This window comes from Haematobia irritans, chromosome 4 (assembly GCF_050003625.1).
Source record: "Haematobia irritans isolate KBUSLIRL chromosome 4, ASM5000362v1, whole genome shotgun sequence".
Lineage (NCBI taxonomy): Eukaryota > Metazoa > Arthropoda > Insecta > Diptera > Muscidae > Haematobia > Haematobia irritans.
Window position 1 is genome coordinate 109,055,303 of NC_134400.1, and position 20,150 is coordinate 109,075,452.

Genomic DNA, 20,150 nt, shown 5'->3' on the forward strand with positions numbered 1-20,150 from the left:
CGAGATGTCCTTATACCGGGCGTGAATCCTCCTTCACCAGAACAAGGTAATAGGTCCACAAATCCGATGGATGATCCCTTGACCGCTGGACATCAAAAAATTGCAAGCGTTTCAGTCAAGATCTCTCCATTTTGGTTTAAGCAGGTCGAAAGCCAGTTTATCACATCCAGTATAGTATCAGACTCCACTAAGTTTCACACCGTCGCACACAGGGTTAGAATAGCCTGTTTTCTTGGATTAATTAAAAAAAAACAAAACAAAAATTAAGTATCGTTAAAATTTTTTGCACACGGTTACAGTATATAAAATTCTACATCACTTGTCGTTAAAATAAATGTCACAAGTGGTCTGGTGTTTTTGCAGTGAAACTTCAAAGTCAAACTTCATACAAATTTTTGTGCAAAAAAGGCTGAAAACAGTGAAAACGTTCCCGTTGAAAATTTTATTTATTTTAAAAAGTATTGTAAAAGTTAAACATTTTTCAATGGAACCATCAAGTTCAGGTTATTTTGCAAATACGTCGTTAACATTTGTGTCTCAAATTATGTGTGGAAGTGATTTAGATGTAGTTATTTATATTGAAAATGCCAAAAAAATTAATATTTTTATATTTTAAATGGATATATAGTTATTATTCGTCCACATTCGTGTCATAATTTGTAGTTTATATTAAAGAGGACATAAATCTGTGTTATATTGCAAAATTTTACGCTGCCCTTTTGTGCTTTTTAGAAGCCATGCATTGTTTAATACAAGTGTTTCAGCAGTCAAATTAGCTAAAAGTCACATTAGGGCTGTTTTCTTTTTGCACTGGATGTAACATTTGTATGGGCTATCCAGAACATCGTTGCACTGGTGTTCTATCCAGAACATCTCATCAGTGCAAGTCGCGCCGATGTTGCCAGATTGTATTTGGATAAAGTGACGCTTCTTCGATTCACAATAGCAATTTATTGTGACTATTTTGTCGAAAAACATGAAATTCAAAGTGATACAGTGTCATAAATAATCGCAGCAGTAAATGTTTATTACTAATTGAAGCATTTCATACATTAAAAATGCAAGATTTCACTTCTTTTCTATGGTTGTTTTTAAACAGCTGATGACAGTGTTGCATATTTTTGGAGATGTCCTGGATAAACGAGTACTCTGTTTTATTTTAGTCCTTAACGGCTTAGCATATCCAGTGCTAAAAGAAAACAGCCCTATTGATACCGCGACAGGTGCTGTTGTTGTGTTTTGTTGTATTTCATGTTACTTTTTCTATTTATTTGTGCTCTTCTTTTCCGTATATTAATGTTGTTACTTTTGTTTCTTTTAATAATATTCTTTGTTACAATAATATTTTGTTTTTGTTTATTTTAATAATAATCTTTGTTTTGACAAATAGTGATTGCCAGAGGAGGCAACTGATTTAATTGTACCTGCAGCTCCGAACAAGAACTATTTCAGTGATGTTGAAGTTGCTGATGCTGCGGATGATGATAATAATGATAACGATAATGATGATGATAATGATGATGATGTGGATGATTAACTTTAAGATGTATAAAATGCAATGTTTAAGTTCTCATACTGTACTCCTTGCACTATATACCTACACTGATATTTGGGATTACTTAATAAAATTATACTCAAATATACTTAGAAAACATTTTTTTAGCTTATTTGAATGGTATTAACTGAAAAATAAAGAAAAATTATCCTAACATAGCTTCCCTGATTTGATCCAAGAAAACATGCTACTCTAACCCACTGTGCGTCGTTTGATCAATAGATGCTAATATTCTCTCAGAAGTAAGTAAGATAATAATAAATCCCCCAGAATCCAAACGAAACTCTGAAGGGGAGCATACAAGAACGATTTATGGATTCGGAGGAAAAACGCTTAAAAAGGTTGCTCCGAGAAATTGAAATCGGAGACATCAGCTTTACTTCGTGAAATGTCAACTTTAGCGGCAAATAAAGTTTCTGAAGAAGTACTGAAATCCCTATGGATGCAACGTCTACCGAAACAAACCCAAGTCATATTGTCCGTAAGTAGTGAAACTTTAAATAAATTGGCACAAATGGCAGATAAAATTGCGGATACAGCCGAGCCATGGGACATTAACGCGATTGATTAAAGCTCATCGGAAAGTTCCTCATCATCCAAAATTCGAAATTTGGAAATGAAAATCGATGAATTGACGAAGAAAATCGAAGCTATGACCACTGGGTCCAGAAGCCGTTCCAAATCGAGAAGTCGGTCAAGCAATAATACCAAAGGTAAGCCCCTGTGTTGATTTCACTATAAGTTCCGAGAACAAGCCAGGAAATGTGTACAACCGTGTTCATTTCCGACAAATCTTTCATCGGGAAACTAGAAGGCACCCCGTCTATGGTGACGGACGGGGTTAGCCGAGAAATTGGTCGCCTATTTATACGTGATAATAAGCTCAATTATGAGTTTCTCATTTATACTGGCGCAGACGTCTCGGTATTCCCCGCGAGCTCAGCGGAAAAACAACTTCATGCATCACCGCTTGAGTTGTTTGCTGCTAATCAGTCTGCTATGGCACAGTCCAATTATCCTTAAATTTGGGATTAAAAAGAAACTTTTCCTGGACTTTTATCCTGGCCGATGTCAACAGACCCATTATTGGTGCCGATTTTTTAAGTAATTATGGATTACTAGTCGATGTAAAAAATAATTGTCTTATTGACCGTTCCACAAAATCTGGAAGTAAAGGCATTTCATATTATGGGGAATTTCACTCTGTAAAATCGATTTCAGAAAGTTCTAAATTTTACACTCTATTGCAACAATTTCCCAATATTACTCAAAATAATGGAAAAATTTCTGCTATCAAACACTCTGTCAAACACCACACTTCAATTGGTTTTGCTTAAAATTTTTTTTACTTGTTAAACAATTAATTTTTCATATCAAGATACTTTTCAATTTTTTATTTTCCTTAAAAAATTAATTTTACTTGTTATCAAAATTAACAAGCACCTTTGACTTTTGAAATTTGAGAAATAAAAAACAAGTAAATACGGCCAGGCCGAATCTTATGTATCCTCCACCATGGATTGCGTAGAAACTTCTACGAAAGTCTGTCATTCACAATCGAATTACTTGGGTTGTGGTATCTTAAAACTTCTCAACATCGTTTTCTAAATTGTGAGTTAGTCCATACGTGGTATATATTAGACAAAAAAGTTATGTATAGTTAAGTCTACAAATAATTACGAATCGATATGGAGTTTTTGCACGGTACGTAGAGAGCCAGAATTGAAATACGGGGGTCGCTTATATGGGGGCTATATAGAATTATGCACTTGATATGGACCAATTTTTGTGTGATTGGGGATCGATTTATCTGAGGGCTACATATAACTATAGACCGATATGGACCTAGTTAGTCATGGTTGTTAACGGTCATATACTAGCACAATGTACCAAATTTCAACTCACTCGGATGAAATTGACTCCAAGAGGCTCCAAAACCAAATCTCGTGATCGGTTTATATGGGGGCTATATATTATTATGGACTGATATGGACCACTTTTGGCATGGTTGTTAAATATCATATACTACCACCACGTACCAAATTTCAGCCAGATCGGATGAATTTTGCTTCTCCAAAAGGCACCGGAAGTCAAATATGGGGATTGGTTTATTATGGGCAGATATGAACCAATTCCTGCATGGTTGTTGGATACCATATACTAACATCACGTACCAAATTTCAACCGAATCGGATGAATTTTGCTCTTCCAAGGGGCTCCGGAGGTCAAATCTGGGGATCGGTTTATATGGGACCTATATATAATTATTGACCGATTTCGACCAATTTTTGCATGGGTATTTGAGACTATATACTAACACCACGTACCAAATTTCAACTGAATCAGATGAATTTTGGTCTTCCAAGAGGCTCCGGAGGTCAAATCTGGTGATCGGTTTATATGGGGGCTATATATAATTATGGACCTATGTGGACCAATTTTTGCATGGTTGTTAGAGACCACATACTAACACCATGTACCAAATTTCAGCCGGATTGGATGAAATTTGCTTCTCTTAGAGTCTCCACAAGCCAAATCGGGGGATCGGTTTATATGGGGGCTATATATAATTATGGACCGATGTGGACCAATTTTTGCATGGTTGTTAGAGACCTTATACTCACACCATGTACCAAATTTCAGCCGGATCGGATGAAAGTTGCTTCTCTTAGAGGCTCCGCAAGCCAAATTGGGGGATCGGTTTATATGGGGGCTATATATAATTATGAACCGATATGGGTTTGCATGGTTGTTAGAGATCATTTGCTGACACCATGTACCAAATTTCAGCCGGATCGGATGAAATTTGTTTCTCTTAGAGGCCTCGAAAGCCAAATTTGGGGGTCCGTTTATATGGGGGCTATACGTAAAAGTGATCCGATATGGCCCATTTGCAATACCATCCGACCTACGTCAATAACAACTACTTGTGCCAAGTTTGAAGTCTATAGCTTGTTTCGTTCGAAAGTTAGCATGATTTCAACAGACAGACGGACATGCTCAGATCGACTCAGAATTTCACCACGACCCAGAATATATATACTTTATGGGGTCTTAGAGCAATATTTCGATGTGTTACAAACGGAATGACAAAGTTAATATACCCCCCATCCTATGTTGGAGGGTATACAAAATGTGATTTTTCTTTCGAAAATTGATATTTGAAGAAACGGTTGTGAAGTAAAATATTAAATAATGTTTCCATTTGTTTTGTTTTGTTATTGTTGGTTTTGTTCTTTAAGCATTGTTGTTGTTTTTTATTTCAGCTTAAAACCATACATTGACTAAACTACAAGAGTAGCTTAACCAACAGAGGAAAAGAATGTTTGTCAAATTTATTTGGGCAAAGCCCTATAGACTGCAAGATGGTTGGATGGACGCACGTTTCGGAATTACCACATTCCTCATCAGCATCCTCTACTTGCAGCAAAACTATCAACCAATTATCAGAATAAATTCAGGCAGTTTATTAAACCCAACAAAAACCACACTTGAACCCTCCGAAAAAAGGTTTTACATTGATAGCATTAAATAATTTTGTTTTTATACCCACCACCATAGAATGGTGACGGGGGTATAATAAGTTTGTCATTCCGTTTGTAACACATCGAAATATCGATTTCCGACTATATAAAGTATATATATTCTTGATGAGGGAGAAATTATAAGACGATATAACGATGTCCGTCTGTCTGTCTGTCTGTTGTAATCACGCTACAGTCTTCAATAATGAATCAATCGTGCTGAAATTTTGCACAAACTCGTCTTTTGTCCGCAGGCAGGTCAAGTTCAAAGATGGGCTATATCGGTCCAGGTTGTGATATAGTCCCCATATAAACCGACCTCCCGATTTGGGGTCTTGGGCTTATAGAAATCGTAGTTTTTATTCAATTTACCTGAAATTTGAAATCTAGAGGTATTTTATGACCATAAAGAGGTGTGCCAAAAATGGCGAGTATCGGTCCATGTTTTGGTATAACCCCCATATAGACCGATCTCCCGATTTTATTTCTTGGGCTTATAGAAACCGCAGTTTTTATTCAATTTACCTGAAATTGGAAATCTAGAGGTATTGTAGGACCACCAATACGTGTGCCAAAAATTGTGGGTATCGGTCCATGTTTTGGTATGGCCACCATATACAACGACCTCCCGATTTGGGGTCTTGGGCTTATAGAAACCGTAGTTTTTATCCAATTTGTCTGAAATTGGAAATCTAGAGGTATTTTAGGACCATAAAGAGGTTTGCCGAAAATGGTGAGTATCGGTCCATATTTTGGTATAGCCGCCATATAGACCGATTTCCCGATTTTACTTCTTGGGCTTCTAGAATCCGAAGTTTTTATCCTAGTTGCTTGAAATTGGAAATCTAGAGGTATTTTCGGGTCATAAAGAGGTGTGCCGAAAACGGTGAGTACCGATCCATATTTTAGTATAGCCCCCATAAGATTTCCGATTTAACCTTGGGTTTCTAGAAACCGTAGTTTTTATCTGATTTGCCTGAAATTGTAAATATTCTGGTATTTTAGGCTCACAAAAACGTGTATCGGATTAAGTTTTTATCGGTCCATTTGGTAATGCCTCCATATAGACCGACTTCACTTCTTGAGGGTGTAGAAGGCGCACTGATCATGAAAATTGCTTGAAACTCAATGTAAAATTTCCAGATTTTACTTCTACAGATTTAAGATTTCATATCAAGACGTTATTTTATAATTTTCTTGCACACTTACTAGAGATGTTAATGATTCCTCTAAAACTCAAACAAAAATGGGTCTTATAAATCCAGAATCTGATATAGTCCTCATAGGTGCAATCTTTAAATTTATCTTCGGGAAATGTCCTCAAGTCCTCAAGCCCTCCTGAAACCCTAATATTTGGTTCATGGTGGTGGGTATTTAAGGAAACCCTAATATTTGGTTCATGGTGGTGGGTATTTAAGATTCGGCCCGGCCGAACTTACTGCTGTATATACTTGTTTATTCCTGAGTTTTATTTCCTTCACAACCAAACCACACTTCAATACCCTCCACCATAGGATGGGGTTTGTAACACATCGAAATATTGCTCTAAGACCCCCATGGTGAAATTCTGAGTCGATCTAAGCATGTCCGTCCGTCCGTCTGTTGAAATCACGCTAACTTCCGAACGAATCAAGCTATCGACTTGAAAATTGGCACAAGTAGTTGTTATTAATGTAGGTCGGATGGTATTGCAAATGGGCCATATCGGACCACCTTTACGTATAGCCCCCATATAAACCGACGCTCAGATTTGGCTTTCTTAGCCTCTAAGATTTATATGTAGCCCCAAATATAAATCGATCCCCAGATTTGACCTCCGGAACCTCTTAAAGGAGCAAAATTCATCCGATTCGGTTGAAATTTGGTACGTGGTGTTAGTACATGGTATCTAACAACCATGGAAAAATTGGTCCATAATTATATATAGCCCCCATATAAACCGTTCCCCGGATATGATTTCGGGAGCCTCTTGGAGAAGCAAAATTCATCCGATCCAGTTGAAATTTGGAACGTGGTGTTAGTATATGACCGCTAATAACCATGCCAAAATTGGTCTATATACTTATATATAGCTATAGTTATATATAGCCGATCGCCAATCACACAAAAATTGGTCCATTGGTTCATAATCATGGTTGCCACCAGGGCTGTGAAGTCGAGACAATTTTGCTCGACTCCGGCTCCGACTCCGACTCCAGCATTTCTTATTAGCCTCGACTCCGACTCCGGAGTCGACTCCTGGTGGTGTACCTAAATCTCATTTTGACAATATTCCAATTGTAATTTCAAGTTTTCTATTTTGTCATATGTGTTTATATGTCAAAAAGAACTCTAATTTATGATACGACTCGACGACAAATCTCAGCCTTTTAGGGGTGTAAAGAACTCTACATTTTATTTTCGGGCCAATAAATTAAAATACGACACAAGGCTGTATAGAGACCACATCAAAATATGGGTAGATAACAACAATCTCCAGAATATGAAGTTATAAAAAACACAAAATTTAAAAAAATAATCAAGCTTCCAGAAGTTTAAGAAGTTAAATCTTCGTATTGGTCTATTTAGTAATTTTATAAAAAATAAATCCATATAAAAAGAAAAATACACAAACATCAAAATGTCGGGCTAATCAGACAGAAAGTTTAGATGTTAAAAAATATAATGTGTCGGATAACATATATGAAACAAACATAAACTGCCATAAATTAGGACGGGCTGAATTTTAACATTGATTTATAAATGGTCTATCAGTTATGGACATTAGAGGCCATCAATTTACTGTAAAGAATTTCGAGTGGCTTTGATGAAACAAACTTTCTCCCAAAAGACGGGCTCAGATGGCAGTTTGGCAGAGGTTTAATTTAAAATTATAGCTGTCAAGGACATCGGGTGTATACACTAATAGAAACAAGTACATACGGCCGTAAGTTCGGCCAGGCCGAAGCTTATGTACCCTCCATCATGGATTGCGTAGAAACTTCTTCTAAACATTGCCATCCACAATCGAATTACTTAAGTTGTGGTAACACTTGCCGATGGCAAGGTATCTTAAAATCTCCTAACACCATCTTCTAAATTGTATGTAAGTCCATACGTGGTATACATTAAATCAAAAAAGATCGATCCAATACGTATATAATTCAGTTTGACAAAGTAGACATACAATTTTGACAACATTTTCTACAGAAATAAAATTTTGACAAAATTTTCTATAGAAATAATATCTTGGTAGATTATTTTTGGCTCGAGTGGCAACCATGATTATGAACCGAATAAAATTTGAACAAAATTTTTTATAGAAATAAAATTTTGACAATGATGAAGAATTTATTATGAACCGAATAAAATTTTAACAAAATTTTCTCTAGAAATAAAATTTTGACAAAATTTTCTATAGAAATAACATTTTGGTAGACTATTTTTGGCTCTAGTGGCAACCATGATTATGAACCGATATGGACCAATTTTTGTGTGATTGGACCAATTTTGGTATGGTTGTTAGCGACCATATAAAGGGTGATTCTTTTGAGGTTAGGATTTTCATGCATTAGTATTTGACAGATCACGTGGGATTTCAGACATGGTGTTAAAGAGAAAGATGCTCAGTATGCTTTGACATTTCATCATGAATAGACTTACTAACGAGCAACGCTTGCAAATCATTGAATTTTATTACCAAAATCAGTGGCAGAAAATCCGCTTTTTTATCGACAAATTTTGTTCAGCGATGAGGCTCATTTCTGTTTGAATGGCTACGTAAATAAGCAAAATTGCCGCATTTGGAGTGAAGAGCAACCAGAAGCCGTTCAAGAACTGCCCATGCATCCCGAAAAATGCACTGTTTGGTGTGGTTTGTACGCTGGTGGAATCATTGGACCGTATTTTTTCAAAGATGCTGTTGGACGCAACGTTACGGTGAATGGCGATCGCTATCGTTCGATGCTAACAAACTTTTTGTTGCCAAAAATGGAAGAACTGAACTTGGTTGACATGTGGTTTCAACAAGATGGCGCTACATGCCACACAGCTCGCGATTCTATGGCCATTTTGAGGGAAAACTTCGGAGAACAATTCATCTCAAGAAATGGACCGGTAAGTTGGCCACCAAGATCATGCGATTTGACGCCTTTAGACTATTTTTTGTGGGGCTACGTCAAGTCTAAAGTCTACAGAAATAAGCCAGCAACTATTCCAGCTTTGGAAGACAACATTTCCGAAGAAATTCGGGCTATTCCGGCCGAAATGCTCGAAAAAGTTGCCCAAAATTGGACTTTCCGAATGGACCACCTAAGACGCAGCCGCGGTCAACATTTAAATGAAATTATCTTCAAAAAGTAAATGTCATGGACCAATCTAACGTTTCAAATAAAGAACCGATGAGATTTTGCAAATTTTATGCGTTTTTTTAAAAAAAAAAGTTATCAAGCTCTTAACAAATCACCCTTTACTAACACCACGTTCCTAATTTGAAACGGATCGGATGAATGTTGCTCCTCCAAGAGGCTCCGGAGGTCAAATCTGGAGAACGTTTTATATGGGGGCTATATATAATTATGGACCGATATGGACCAATTCTGGCACGCTTGTTAAAGATCATATGCTAACACAACCGGATTGGATGAAATTTGCTTCTCTTGGAGACTTCGCAAGCCAAATCTGGGGATCGGTTTATATGGGGGCTATATATAATTATGAACCGATGTGCACCAATTTTTGCATGGTTGTTAGAGACCATATACCAACACCATGTACCAAATTTCAGCCGGATCGGATGAAATATGCTTCTCTTAGAGGCTCCACAAGCCAAATCTGGGGATCGGTTTATATGGGGGCTATATATAATTATGGACCGATGTGGACCAATTTCTGCACGGTTGTTGGAGACCATATACCAAATCTCAGCCGGATCGGATGCAATTTGCTTCTCTTTGAGGCTTCGCAAGCCAAATCTGGAGATCGGTTTATATGGGGTCTATATATAATTATGGACCGATGTGGACCAATTTTTGCATGGTTGTTAGAGACCATATACCAACATCATGTACCCAATTTCAGCCGGATCGGATGAAATTTGCTTCTCTTTGAGGCTCCGCAAACAAAATCTGGGGATCGGTTTATATGGGGGCTATATATAATTATGGACCGATGTGGACCAATTTTTGCATGATTGTTAGAGACCATATACCAACACCATGTACCAAATTTCAGCCGGATCGGATGAAATATGCTTCTCTTAGAGGCTCCGCAAGCCAAATCTGGGGATCGGTTTATATGGGGGCTATATATAATTATGGACCGATGTGGACCAATTTTTGTATGGTTGTTAGAGACCATATACCAACACCATGTACCAAATTTCAGCCGGATCGGATGAAATATGCTTCTGTTAGAGGCTCCACAAGCCAAATCTGAGGGTCCCTTTATATGGGGGCTATACGTAAAAGTGGACCGATATGGTCCATTTCCAATACCATCCGACCTACATCGATAACAACTACTTGTGCCAAGTTTCAAGTCGATAGCTTGTTTCGTTCGGAAGTTAGCGTGATTTCAACAGACGGACGGACGGACGGACGGACGGACGGACATGCTTAGATCGACTCAGAATTTCACCACGACCCAGAATATATATACTTTATGGGGTCTTAGAGCAATATTTCGATGTGTTACAAACGGAATGACAAAGTTAATATACCCCCATCCTATGATGGAGGGTATAAAAATTACGTTCCATAGTCGTGAACAGACGGTGACAAAATGAAACGGAAACGTTCATAAAAAATCAAATCGGTATGTTAACAATTTCGTCCACGGGCGTTCACGATTTCATGAACGGTATTCGTTTTTCTTTGGCCATGAAAAGTCTTAAAATAATCGTTAGACGTTATTATAGCAACTCACTCAGTGGTGCAATGTGCTAAGGCGACTGTTAATGCGTATGGTGCAGAAAACACAGGTTGGAGTCACTGTAGCGGAAATCTTTTTATACCCTCCATCATAGGATGGGGGTATATTAACTTTGTCATTCCGTTTGTAACACATCGAAATATTGCTCTAAGACCCCATAAAGTATATATATTCTGGGTCGTGGTGAAATTCTGAGTCGATCTAAGCATGTCCGTCCGTCCGTCCGTCTGTCCGTCTGTTGAAATCACGCTAACTTCCGAACGAAACAAGCTATCGACTTGAAACTTGGCACAAGTAGTTGTTATCGATGTAGGTCGGATGGTATTGAAAATGGGTCATATCGGTCCACTTTTACGTATAGCCCCCATATAAAGGGACCCTCAGATTTGGCTTGTGGAGCTTCTAACAGAAGCATATTTCATCCGATCCGGCTGAAATTTGGTACATGGTGTTGGTATATGGTCTCTAACAACCACGCAAAAATTGGTCCACATCGGTCCATAATTATATATAGCCCCCATATAAACCGATCCCCAGATTTGGCTTGCGGAGCCTAAAAGAGAAGCAAATTTCATCCGATCTGGCTGAAATTTGGTACATGGTGTTGGTATATGGCCTCTAACAACCGTGCAAAAATTGGTTCACATCGGTTCATAATTATATATAGCCCCCATATAAACCGATCCCCAGATTTGGCTTGCGGAGCCTCAAAGAGAAGAAAATTTCATCCGATCCGGCTGAAATTTGTATGTATGTATGTATTACTTCTTTATTTCATCATATAAATTTTGTTGGTACAATTTCAATATGAGTATGTTTCTAATATAAAAGAATATAAGATAATATAAAGAAGATGTATTTTAATTCATGTGCCATGTTACATTGTAACGTCTGGCAATAATGTTTGCTTTCAATTGAATTCATTTATAAGAAAGTTTCTATATCGTAAACAGTAACTTATGTATTTTACAAGATTTTTCCAGTGATTTATATCTCGGCCGTCTAATACTTCAATTACTTCATTTAAGCTTAGATCATTCTTTTTAAATATTGCCAACCTATTTTCTCGAAATACAGGGCATTGCCCGATGAAATGTTCAATAGTTTCTTCTTCATGTAGATTGCAGAGACTACATTGTCTTCTTTCCTCATTAGCTCCAAATATGTTGCTATTTAGATTTAACACACCTGCTCGAGCTCGAAATATAGATGATACCATTTCGATTGGGGTTGAGTCCATAATATAGTATTGTGATCTCATGTGATCAAGATATTTGTATATTCGTCTTTCACTTGCCTGCTTTCGCTGAATGTGTGTTGACAAGTTGTGTATTTTTGTCCTATATAGCAATTCATTACTGAAGCAGTTCCATTGTTCTTGCGATAAAATTATCTGTGGCCAGGTTAAGTTTATTTTATTAGCGTGAGCTTTTAATTCTTTAACCCAAAAACTATTCCTTTCAATTAAAATTCTTGTTAATTGTTTAGGCAAACGGTTTGCATTGTAGCTTAACATTACTTTTCCTATATATTGGATGTGCAATTTCAGGGTATATAAACTTGTTTCCTCTACATTAGTCTCCAGTGCAAGTGCATAATTTGGTGTATGACTGGGTAGCCGTAATATTTTTTTGAGGAAGAATCTTTGTACAGAATTCACTTCATCCGCAAATCCAAAGCCCCAAACTTGCGCTGCATACGATAATATCGATCTGCAAACAGCATTGTAGATATTCCATTTTGCACTAAGGGCTATGTCTTTTTTACTGAGGAAATCTTTCCATGTTGTGTTTATTGCAATTTTTGATTGATTTGCTCTATTATTGACATGATTTTTAAAAATCATCCTTGACGTTAATAATACTCCTAAATACTTGAACTCGTTGACTATATTCAGTTGTGTTCCTTTATATGTCCACTTTTCTTCGCTTCTTATGGGACCTCCATTTCGAAAGATAACCACTTCTGATTTTTCTCTATTGACTTCTAAGCTCCACATATCACAGTATTCCTCTAGTTTCTTAATCATGCTCTGTAGTGTTGCTATATCATCAGCTAGAATGACGATATCATCTGCGTAGAGTAAAATTCTGATATTTAGCTGCTCAATGTTAAGCCCGCCTCCCAGATAATGGTACAAGTCATTTATATATAACGAAAATAATAAGGGGGATAATAAGCATCCTTGTTTAACTCCTGCACTAGTATCAAAGTAACCAGATATCTCCTCGCCGTTCCACACCGATGATGTTGTACATTTATATATATTATTGATCACATTCACGAATTTTGTAGAAACTCCTAGAGTATGTAGTTTGTAAATAAGTGACGGTCTAGATATTTTATCAAATGCAGCCTTGAAGTCGACGAAAAAAGCATAGACCTTCCTTTTTTCGGCCAACTTCAGGTGTACGATAGCAGCTAGGCTGTATATATTATCTGTAGTGGAATAGTTTCTTCTAAATCCGGACTGATAGTCAACCAAAACGTTGTGTTTTTCCACCCAGTTATAAAGCCTTTCATTCAATATGCCCATCATGACTTTTGCAATGCAGTTCATGAATGAAATTCCCCTATAATTTGATGCATGAGTTGGATCCCCCTTTTTATATATTGGGAATATTACCGAATTTTTAAAAATATTCTCAATGTCTCCTGCATCCATTATTCTGTTGTATGCTTTTACTAATAACTTGTGGAAGATTTCAGTTGCATATATAATATGCTCATATGAAATACGGTCTTCTCCTGGAGCCTTGTTCAATTTGACCTTCATCAACATGTCTTCTAACTCCTTAATTGTGATCGGGCTATCCAAATCAGAATCTTCAAAAAACATTGCTGCGTATTGTACATTTGCCCTGTGTTCTAATGGATTTAGTAGGGAAGCAAAATGTTCCTTTAAATCTGTTGTGGTTATGTTAATACCAATTCGGTGATTTTGTCCACGCATTTCTCGTACTAGCTTCCACCATTCTTTTCCATTTTTAATTGCATTGATTTTTGAGATCATTTGTTGGTGGCATTTCAATTTGCTTTCTGTACAGATATTCTTATAATCTCTTATTGCATTCAAATACTGTAATTTATCCTCTGTGTTATTAGACTCTCTATAAACATTGAGCAATTCAAAACTTTTCTCCCTAGCTCTATTGCATTTTGAATCATACCACCTTTGTTTGGGCTCGAAGATCGGTTTATATTTATCTTTAGTTGGCACAGATGTTTTTATTACATTGGAGAGATATTCTAATGTTGGTTCTTCATTTGTCGCTGTGTTGTTGAGATTTGTATCCATTCTTCTCTTATACTCATCTTTTAACGAATCTTTCCATGTTAGCTTAGGAAGTAGATTTAGTTGTTTTGAGCCACTATGTTTGGTAATTTTAAGGCTCAACACTATTGGGAGGTGATCGGACCAAGTTTGGGCATCTACTTTGAAGTTATCAATATAAGTCAGAACATCTAATGCCGCTGCACATATATCGTTTACAGAGTTTCCTTGCGCTCCAATGTATGTAAATTCTCCTTCTTCATCTCCTTTTGTTCTCCCGTTTAGCACTAATAAATTGTTATCTGTACAGAGTCCAAGTAGTTGCTGACCCTTATTATTTAATATTCTATCCTTCGATCTCCTATTTTCATATCCCACTTGAAACATATCACCAATGTATTCATTATAATCCTGTTTCTCATTTCCGATTCTAATATTGAGATCTCCGATTAAGATTGTGTTAACAAGGTCCTTCTTTTCGAAAAGATTTCTAATAATATTAAAATCATTTTCCCATGTTGCAGGCCTTAAATACGCTGGAACAACTGTAAACCTTGCGCCCATAGATTCAAATATAAAAAATGTTGCCATTTCTTCTTCTCTTGCCTCAAATGTCACACCTTTCTTTACAATATCCCTGCTGACTCCAACCAGAATTCCACCAATTCTTCTCCCATATCTATGATTCCGAATTGCCGGATCGTTATATAAATGATGTTTTGGGAAGTATTTCTTTACTTTTTCAAATGCCTCCGACGATAAGTGCGTTTCAATTAAAACAAAAATATCTGTACTATTAACATAGCTAAAAAATGACGGATATAGAAGTTTATTTTCAATTCCATTTACATTATAAGATACTAAATCAATTTTAGAGCAGATTTTCTCTTCCCTTATTCTTCTAACTCTTATTAGTTTTTTGAATTTTGTTGTTTCACGATCGTGTTATAATCCAGACAAATGCCTTTTATTTCCTCCCCATAAATTTTGATCAATTCTGATTCTGCGGCCGTTTTTCCGCATACCAGTATGTTTTCTGCATTCCACATAAACCGCTGCTTGTTGATAATTAGTGTGTCTCCTTTAACCCAAATTTTATGGGCTTTACTTATTCCCAAAAGTTTATTTTTTATATGCAATAAAGTTTTCTTCTTGTTTTGTTTTTTCGGAGGAAGATCTCGCTCTACGGTTATTTTTGTACCCTTCAGTTTCTTTATATTTTTAAAAACGTCATATTTCCCTTGCGAATTTTCGAAGTGTACTATAACTGACATTTTACCGTTTCTTTCAAAGACCTTCTTCACAGTTTTTATTACTGGATTTATTTCTAATTTTTTATTTAAAATTTCTTTAACTTCCTTTTTTGGATCGTTGGATGCCTCTACTCCTTTGAAAAACAACTTGCATGATTCGACTTGATTTTCCAACCAGTTTATATCTCTACCCTGAGATTCACATGTTTCTTTGAGTAAACTGATCTCTTCCTTTAACATTTTATTTTCGTTACGCAGAGAATTTATTTCATTGCTAACATGCGACATTTGATTTTTGATTTCTTCAAAGTCATCCTTCGAGGGTAGGTTTTTCAACTTTTCATCAAGGTTGGTGTTTATGGTGTCCTTTATTAGGGCAACTAACGCAACTGGGTCCATTGCAGGTGTAGGAGTGTATGTGTTAGGTGTTGCTGGAGATTTATGAATGATTCTAATTTTTGATGATTGCTCGGGGGAGTTTTCAGGTGAAGATCTGGGCATACTTGTTTATTTTATTTTTTTTTTTTTTTTTGTCGAAAACCAATTTGTTATGGGACACCCTGTTGTTTATTTACAATTATATTTGTTATTGTGTCAACCTGTTGTTGAGTTTCAATTTTGTAAATTATATATCACCCTGTTGTTATATTGCATTAGTATTGCCAATCGATAGAATCTAACTACTGTTCGATTTTTAACTAATCGATATCAGTGCCATCACCATTGTTGTTAGACTAGTCCAGCAGTATAGTTTTTGATTTTGTTAGTGGTTGTGTCAAATTTTATTTTAACTTTCCAGTGATTTCTTTCTTTTGAGTATTTGATGTATTTTTTGATTTGAGTTTTATACAAAAAAATCTGCTCACCACCAATGATCCGCCAACTGTCTCCAAGTGAGTTTGTCAAAAAAATCTTTATCTGTGATCTTCTGGGTCACAATCCTCTATTCGTTGTTTTGTTTACGTTTTTTTTCCGGCAGTATTTTGGAGCCCTACGCAAACACGTCTTCACACTACAAAACAATCTCCCCAATTTGGTACATGATGTTGATATATGGTCTCTAACAACCATGCAAAAATTGGTCCATATCGGTCCATAATTATATATAGCCCCCATATAAACCGATCCCCAGATTTGGCTTGTGGAGCCTCTAAGAGAAGCATATTTCATTCGATCTGGCTGAAATTTGGTACATGGTGTTGGTATATGGTCTCTAACAATCATGCAAAAATTGGTCCACATCGGTTCATAATTATCTATAGCCCCCATATAAACCGATCCCCAGATTTGGCTTGCGGAGCCTCAAAGAGAAGCAAATTTCATCCGATCCGGCTGAAATTTGGTACATGATGTTGGTATATAGTCTCTAACAACCATGCAAAAATTGGTCCACATCGGTCCATAATTATATATAGACCCCATATAAACCGATCTCCAGATTTGGTTTGCAAAGCCTCAAAGAGAAGCAAATTTCATCCGATCCGCCTGAAATTTGGTACATGATATTGGTATATGGTCTCTAACAACCATGCAAAAATTGGTCCACATCGGTTCATAATTATGTATAGCCCCCATCCAATCCGGTTGTAATTTGGAACATGGTGTTAGTATATGATCTTTAACAACCGTGCCAGAATTGGTCCATATCGGTCCATAATTATATATAGCCCCCATATAAAACGTTCTCCAGATTTGACCTCCGGAGCCTCTTGGAGGAGCAGAATTCATCCGATCCGGTTCAAATTAGGAACGTGGTGTTAGTATATGGTCTCTAACAACCATACCAAAATTTGTCCAATCACACAAAAATTGGTCCATATCGGTTCATAATCATGGTTGCCACTAGAGCCAAAAATAATCTACCAAAATTTTATTTCTATAGAAAATTTTGTCAAAATTTTATTTCTAGATAAAATTTTGTTAAATTTTTATTCGGTTCATAATAAAATTTTCATCATTGTCAAAATTTTATTTCTATAGAAAATTTTGTCAAAATTTTATTTCTATAGAAAATTTTGTTCAAATTTTATTCGGTTCATAATCATGGTTACCACTCGAGCCAAAAATAATCTACCAAGATTTTATTTCTATAGAAAATTTTGTCAAAAGTTTATTTCTATAGAAAATTTTGTTAAAATTTTATTTCCGTAGAAATTTTTGTCAAAATTTTCTTTCTATAGCAAATTTTGTCAAAATTTTTATTTCTATAGAAAATTTTGTGAAAATTTTATTTCTGTAGAAAATTTTGTCAAAATTTTATGTCTACTTTGTCAAACTGAATTATAACGTATTGGATCGATCTTTTTTGATTTAATATATAGCACGTATGGACTTACATACAATTTAAAAGATGGTGTTAGGAGGTTTTAAGATACCTTGCCATCGGCAAGCGTTACCGCAACTTAAGTAATTCGATTCTGGATGGCAGTGTTTAGAAGTTTCTACGCAATCCATGATGGAGGGTACATAAGCTTCGGCCTGGCCGAACTTACGGCCGTATATACTTGTTTTAATTCTGTTTATAAATTCGTAACCATAACGTTTTCAGATCGTGAACGCTGGTTGTTATTTCGACAACGCATGGTGTCATTTTATCGTTGTCAGATTGAACGAATCGTTTTGAAATGAGCACGCCGTGCATGACTTTTTCTATGAGTGTATGGAGATTTCTCTAGTAATTATCTCCATATACAAAATCTGGGCCGACGGGAATTTTCCGCATTTGTTTATGGATCTCAAATCAACTCTAAATTTAAAATTTCTGATAAATCTTATGAAAATTTTAGACTGGGAAAAATTTCGTAAAACAAATCGGAAGATGGGTTTATATGTAAGTGCTGTATCACAAAATTGTCCGGTATGGCCCATCTTCGAACTCGACATGCCAGCCAAAAACAGAATGTTAGGTTCTACTGTTATATTGCATTAAAATTGTACCTTCATCAAGAGTATATATATAGGGTCATAAATGTGTAGTTTAATATGTTAAAAATTGACAATACAATTGATCAATTCACCCCATATTCTAGTAAAACCTACTATTTATATAATCGTGAAATTTCATCCATATAAATACACCGGAGTCGAGCAAAATTTTTACGACTCCGACTCCACCAAAATCTTCAGACTCCGACTCCACAGCCCTGGTTGCCACTCGAGCAAAAAATAATCTACCAAAATTTTATTTCTATAGAAAATTTTGTCAAATTTTTTTCTATAGAAAATTTTTGCAAAATTTTATTTCTGTAGAAAATGTTGTCAAAATTTTAATTCTATAGAGAACGTTGTCACAACTTCAATTCTATATAAAATTTTGTCAAAATTTTATTTCTATAGAAAATTTTGTCAAAATTTTATTTCTATAGAAAATTTTGTCAGCATTTTATTTCTATAGAAAATTTTGTCAAAATTTTATTTCTATAGAAAATTTTGTCAAACTTAATAATATACATATTTAATCGGCCTTTTTTAGTTTAATATATACCACGTATGGACTACCTTGCAATTTAGAAGACGGTGTTAGGAAGTTTTAAGATACCTTGGCATCGGCAAGTGTTACCGCAACCCAAGTAATTCGATTGTGGATGACAGTCTTCAGTAGAAGTTTCTACGCAATTCATGGTGGAGGGTACATAAGCTTCGGCCTGGCCGAACTTACGGCCGTATATAATTGTTTTAGTTGGAATCGTGTTGTTATGATATACGGAGAGATAGTTAAAAAATAATATAATAAATAACAAATAAAATATATAAAATATTTGTTATTTTAAATTAGTGAGAAAAATACCAGAAGAATAACAACCCCTTAATTCGTCTTCAATTATCAGGTAATATTCAGTGACGCTAACCTTTTGTGAAAAAATTGGTTTATGATTTTTTATATTTGTAGGTATTGAAATTGCAAAAGGAGGACAAAATCGTTAAACAGCAACTTATTAAAAGTGAGTATATTCAATATATTAATAAAGTAAGTATATTTAATATATTAATAAAACATGTATTTTATAGAAGAAAAAATTGCTTATATAAATAAATAAATTGTATTTAAAAAGGAATGTAAGCAGTTCTAATTTTGAAGTAAAAGGTTTACCACAAGTATGTAAGATTTGTCCAAATGAATGAAAAAAGTTCAATAAAATGAATCCAAGATTTCAATTCAGTTAAATTTTTGTCATTCTGTAGTATAGTGGTACATAAATATAGAAAAATGCTAAATAATATATGGAATGCATTCTACCTAATTTCTACGAAAATCACACCATTCAAACAAATAAAAATGTTCAACTTTCTTCACAATGAGTTCATTATACCCTGCGCCACACTGTGGAACAGGGTATTATAAGTTAGTGCATATGTTTGTAACACCCAGAAGGAGACGAGGTAGACATATGGTGTCTTTGGCAATAATGCTCAGGGTGGTTCCCTGAGTCGATATAACCATGTCCGTCTGTCTGTGAACACATTTTTGTGATCAAAGTCTAATATAAGTCCAATCGCCTTCCTTCCTTTTTTGGGTCAGAATAGAACCCTATTGATTTTGGAAGAAATCGGTCCAGATTTAGATAGAACCCTATTGATTTTGGAAGAAATCGGTCCAGATTTAGATATAGCTCCCATATATATATTTCGCCCGA

At 35.7% G+C, this 20,150-nt stretch overlaps 1 protein-coding gene and 1 long non-coding RNA gene across 4 annotated transcripts in view; one reads left to right on the forward strand and one right to left on the reverse strand.

Moving 5' to 3' along the window:
- On the reverse strand, nt 1-16,523 carry LOC142234800 (uncharacterized). The gene is made up of 2 exons (XR_012721713.1): nt 16,383-16,523; nt 1-231 (listed from the first exon to the last, which is right to left on the reverse strand). It is a non-coding gene; the product is annotated as an uncharacterized LOC142234800 (long non-coding RNA).
- LOC142234799 (pupal cuticle protein Edg-78E-like) overlaps nt 16,270-20,150 on the forward strand; it is a 17,740-nt gene continuing 13,859 nt past the window's right edge. The window contains exon 1 of one of the 3 annotated variants that reach the window (XM_075305987.1): nt 16,270-16,409. The gene's annotated coding sequence lies outside the window, so the exon portion shown is untranslated. The remainder of the gene's footprint in view (nt 16,410-20,150) is intronic. The other 2 variants (XM_075305986.1, XM_075305985.1) reach the window with 2 other exon arrangements.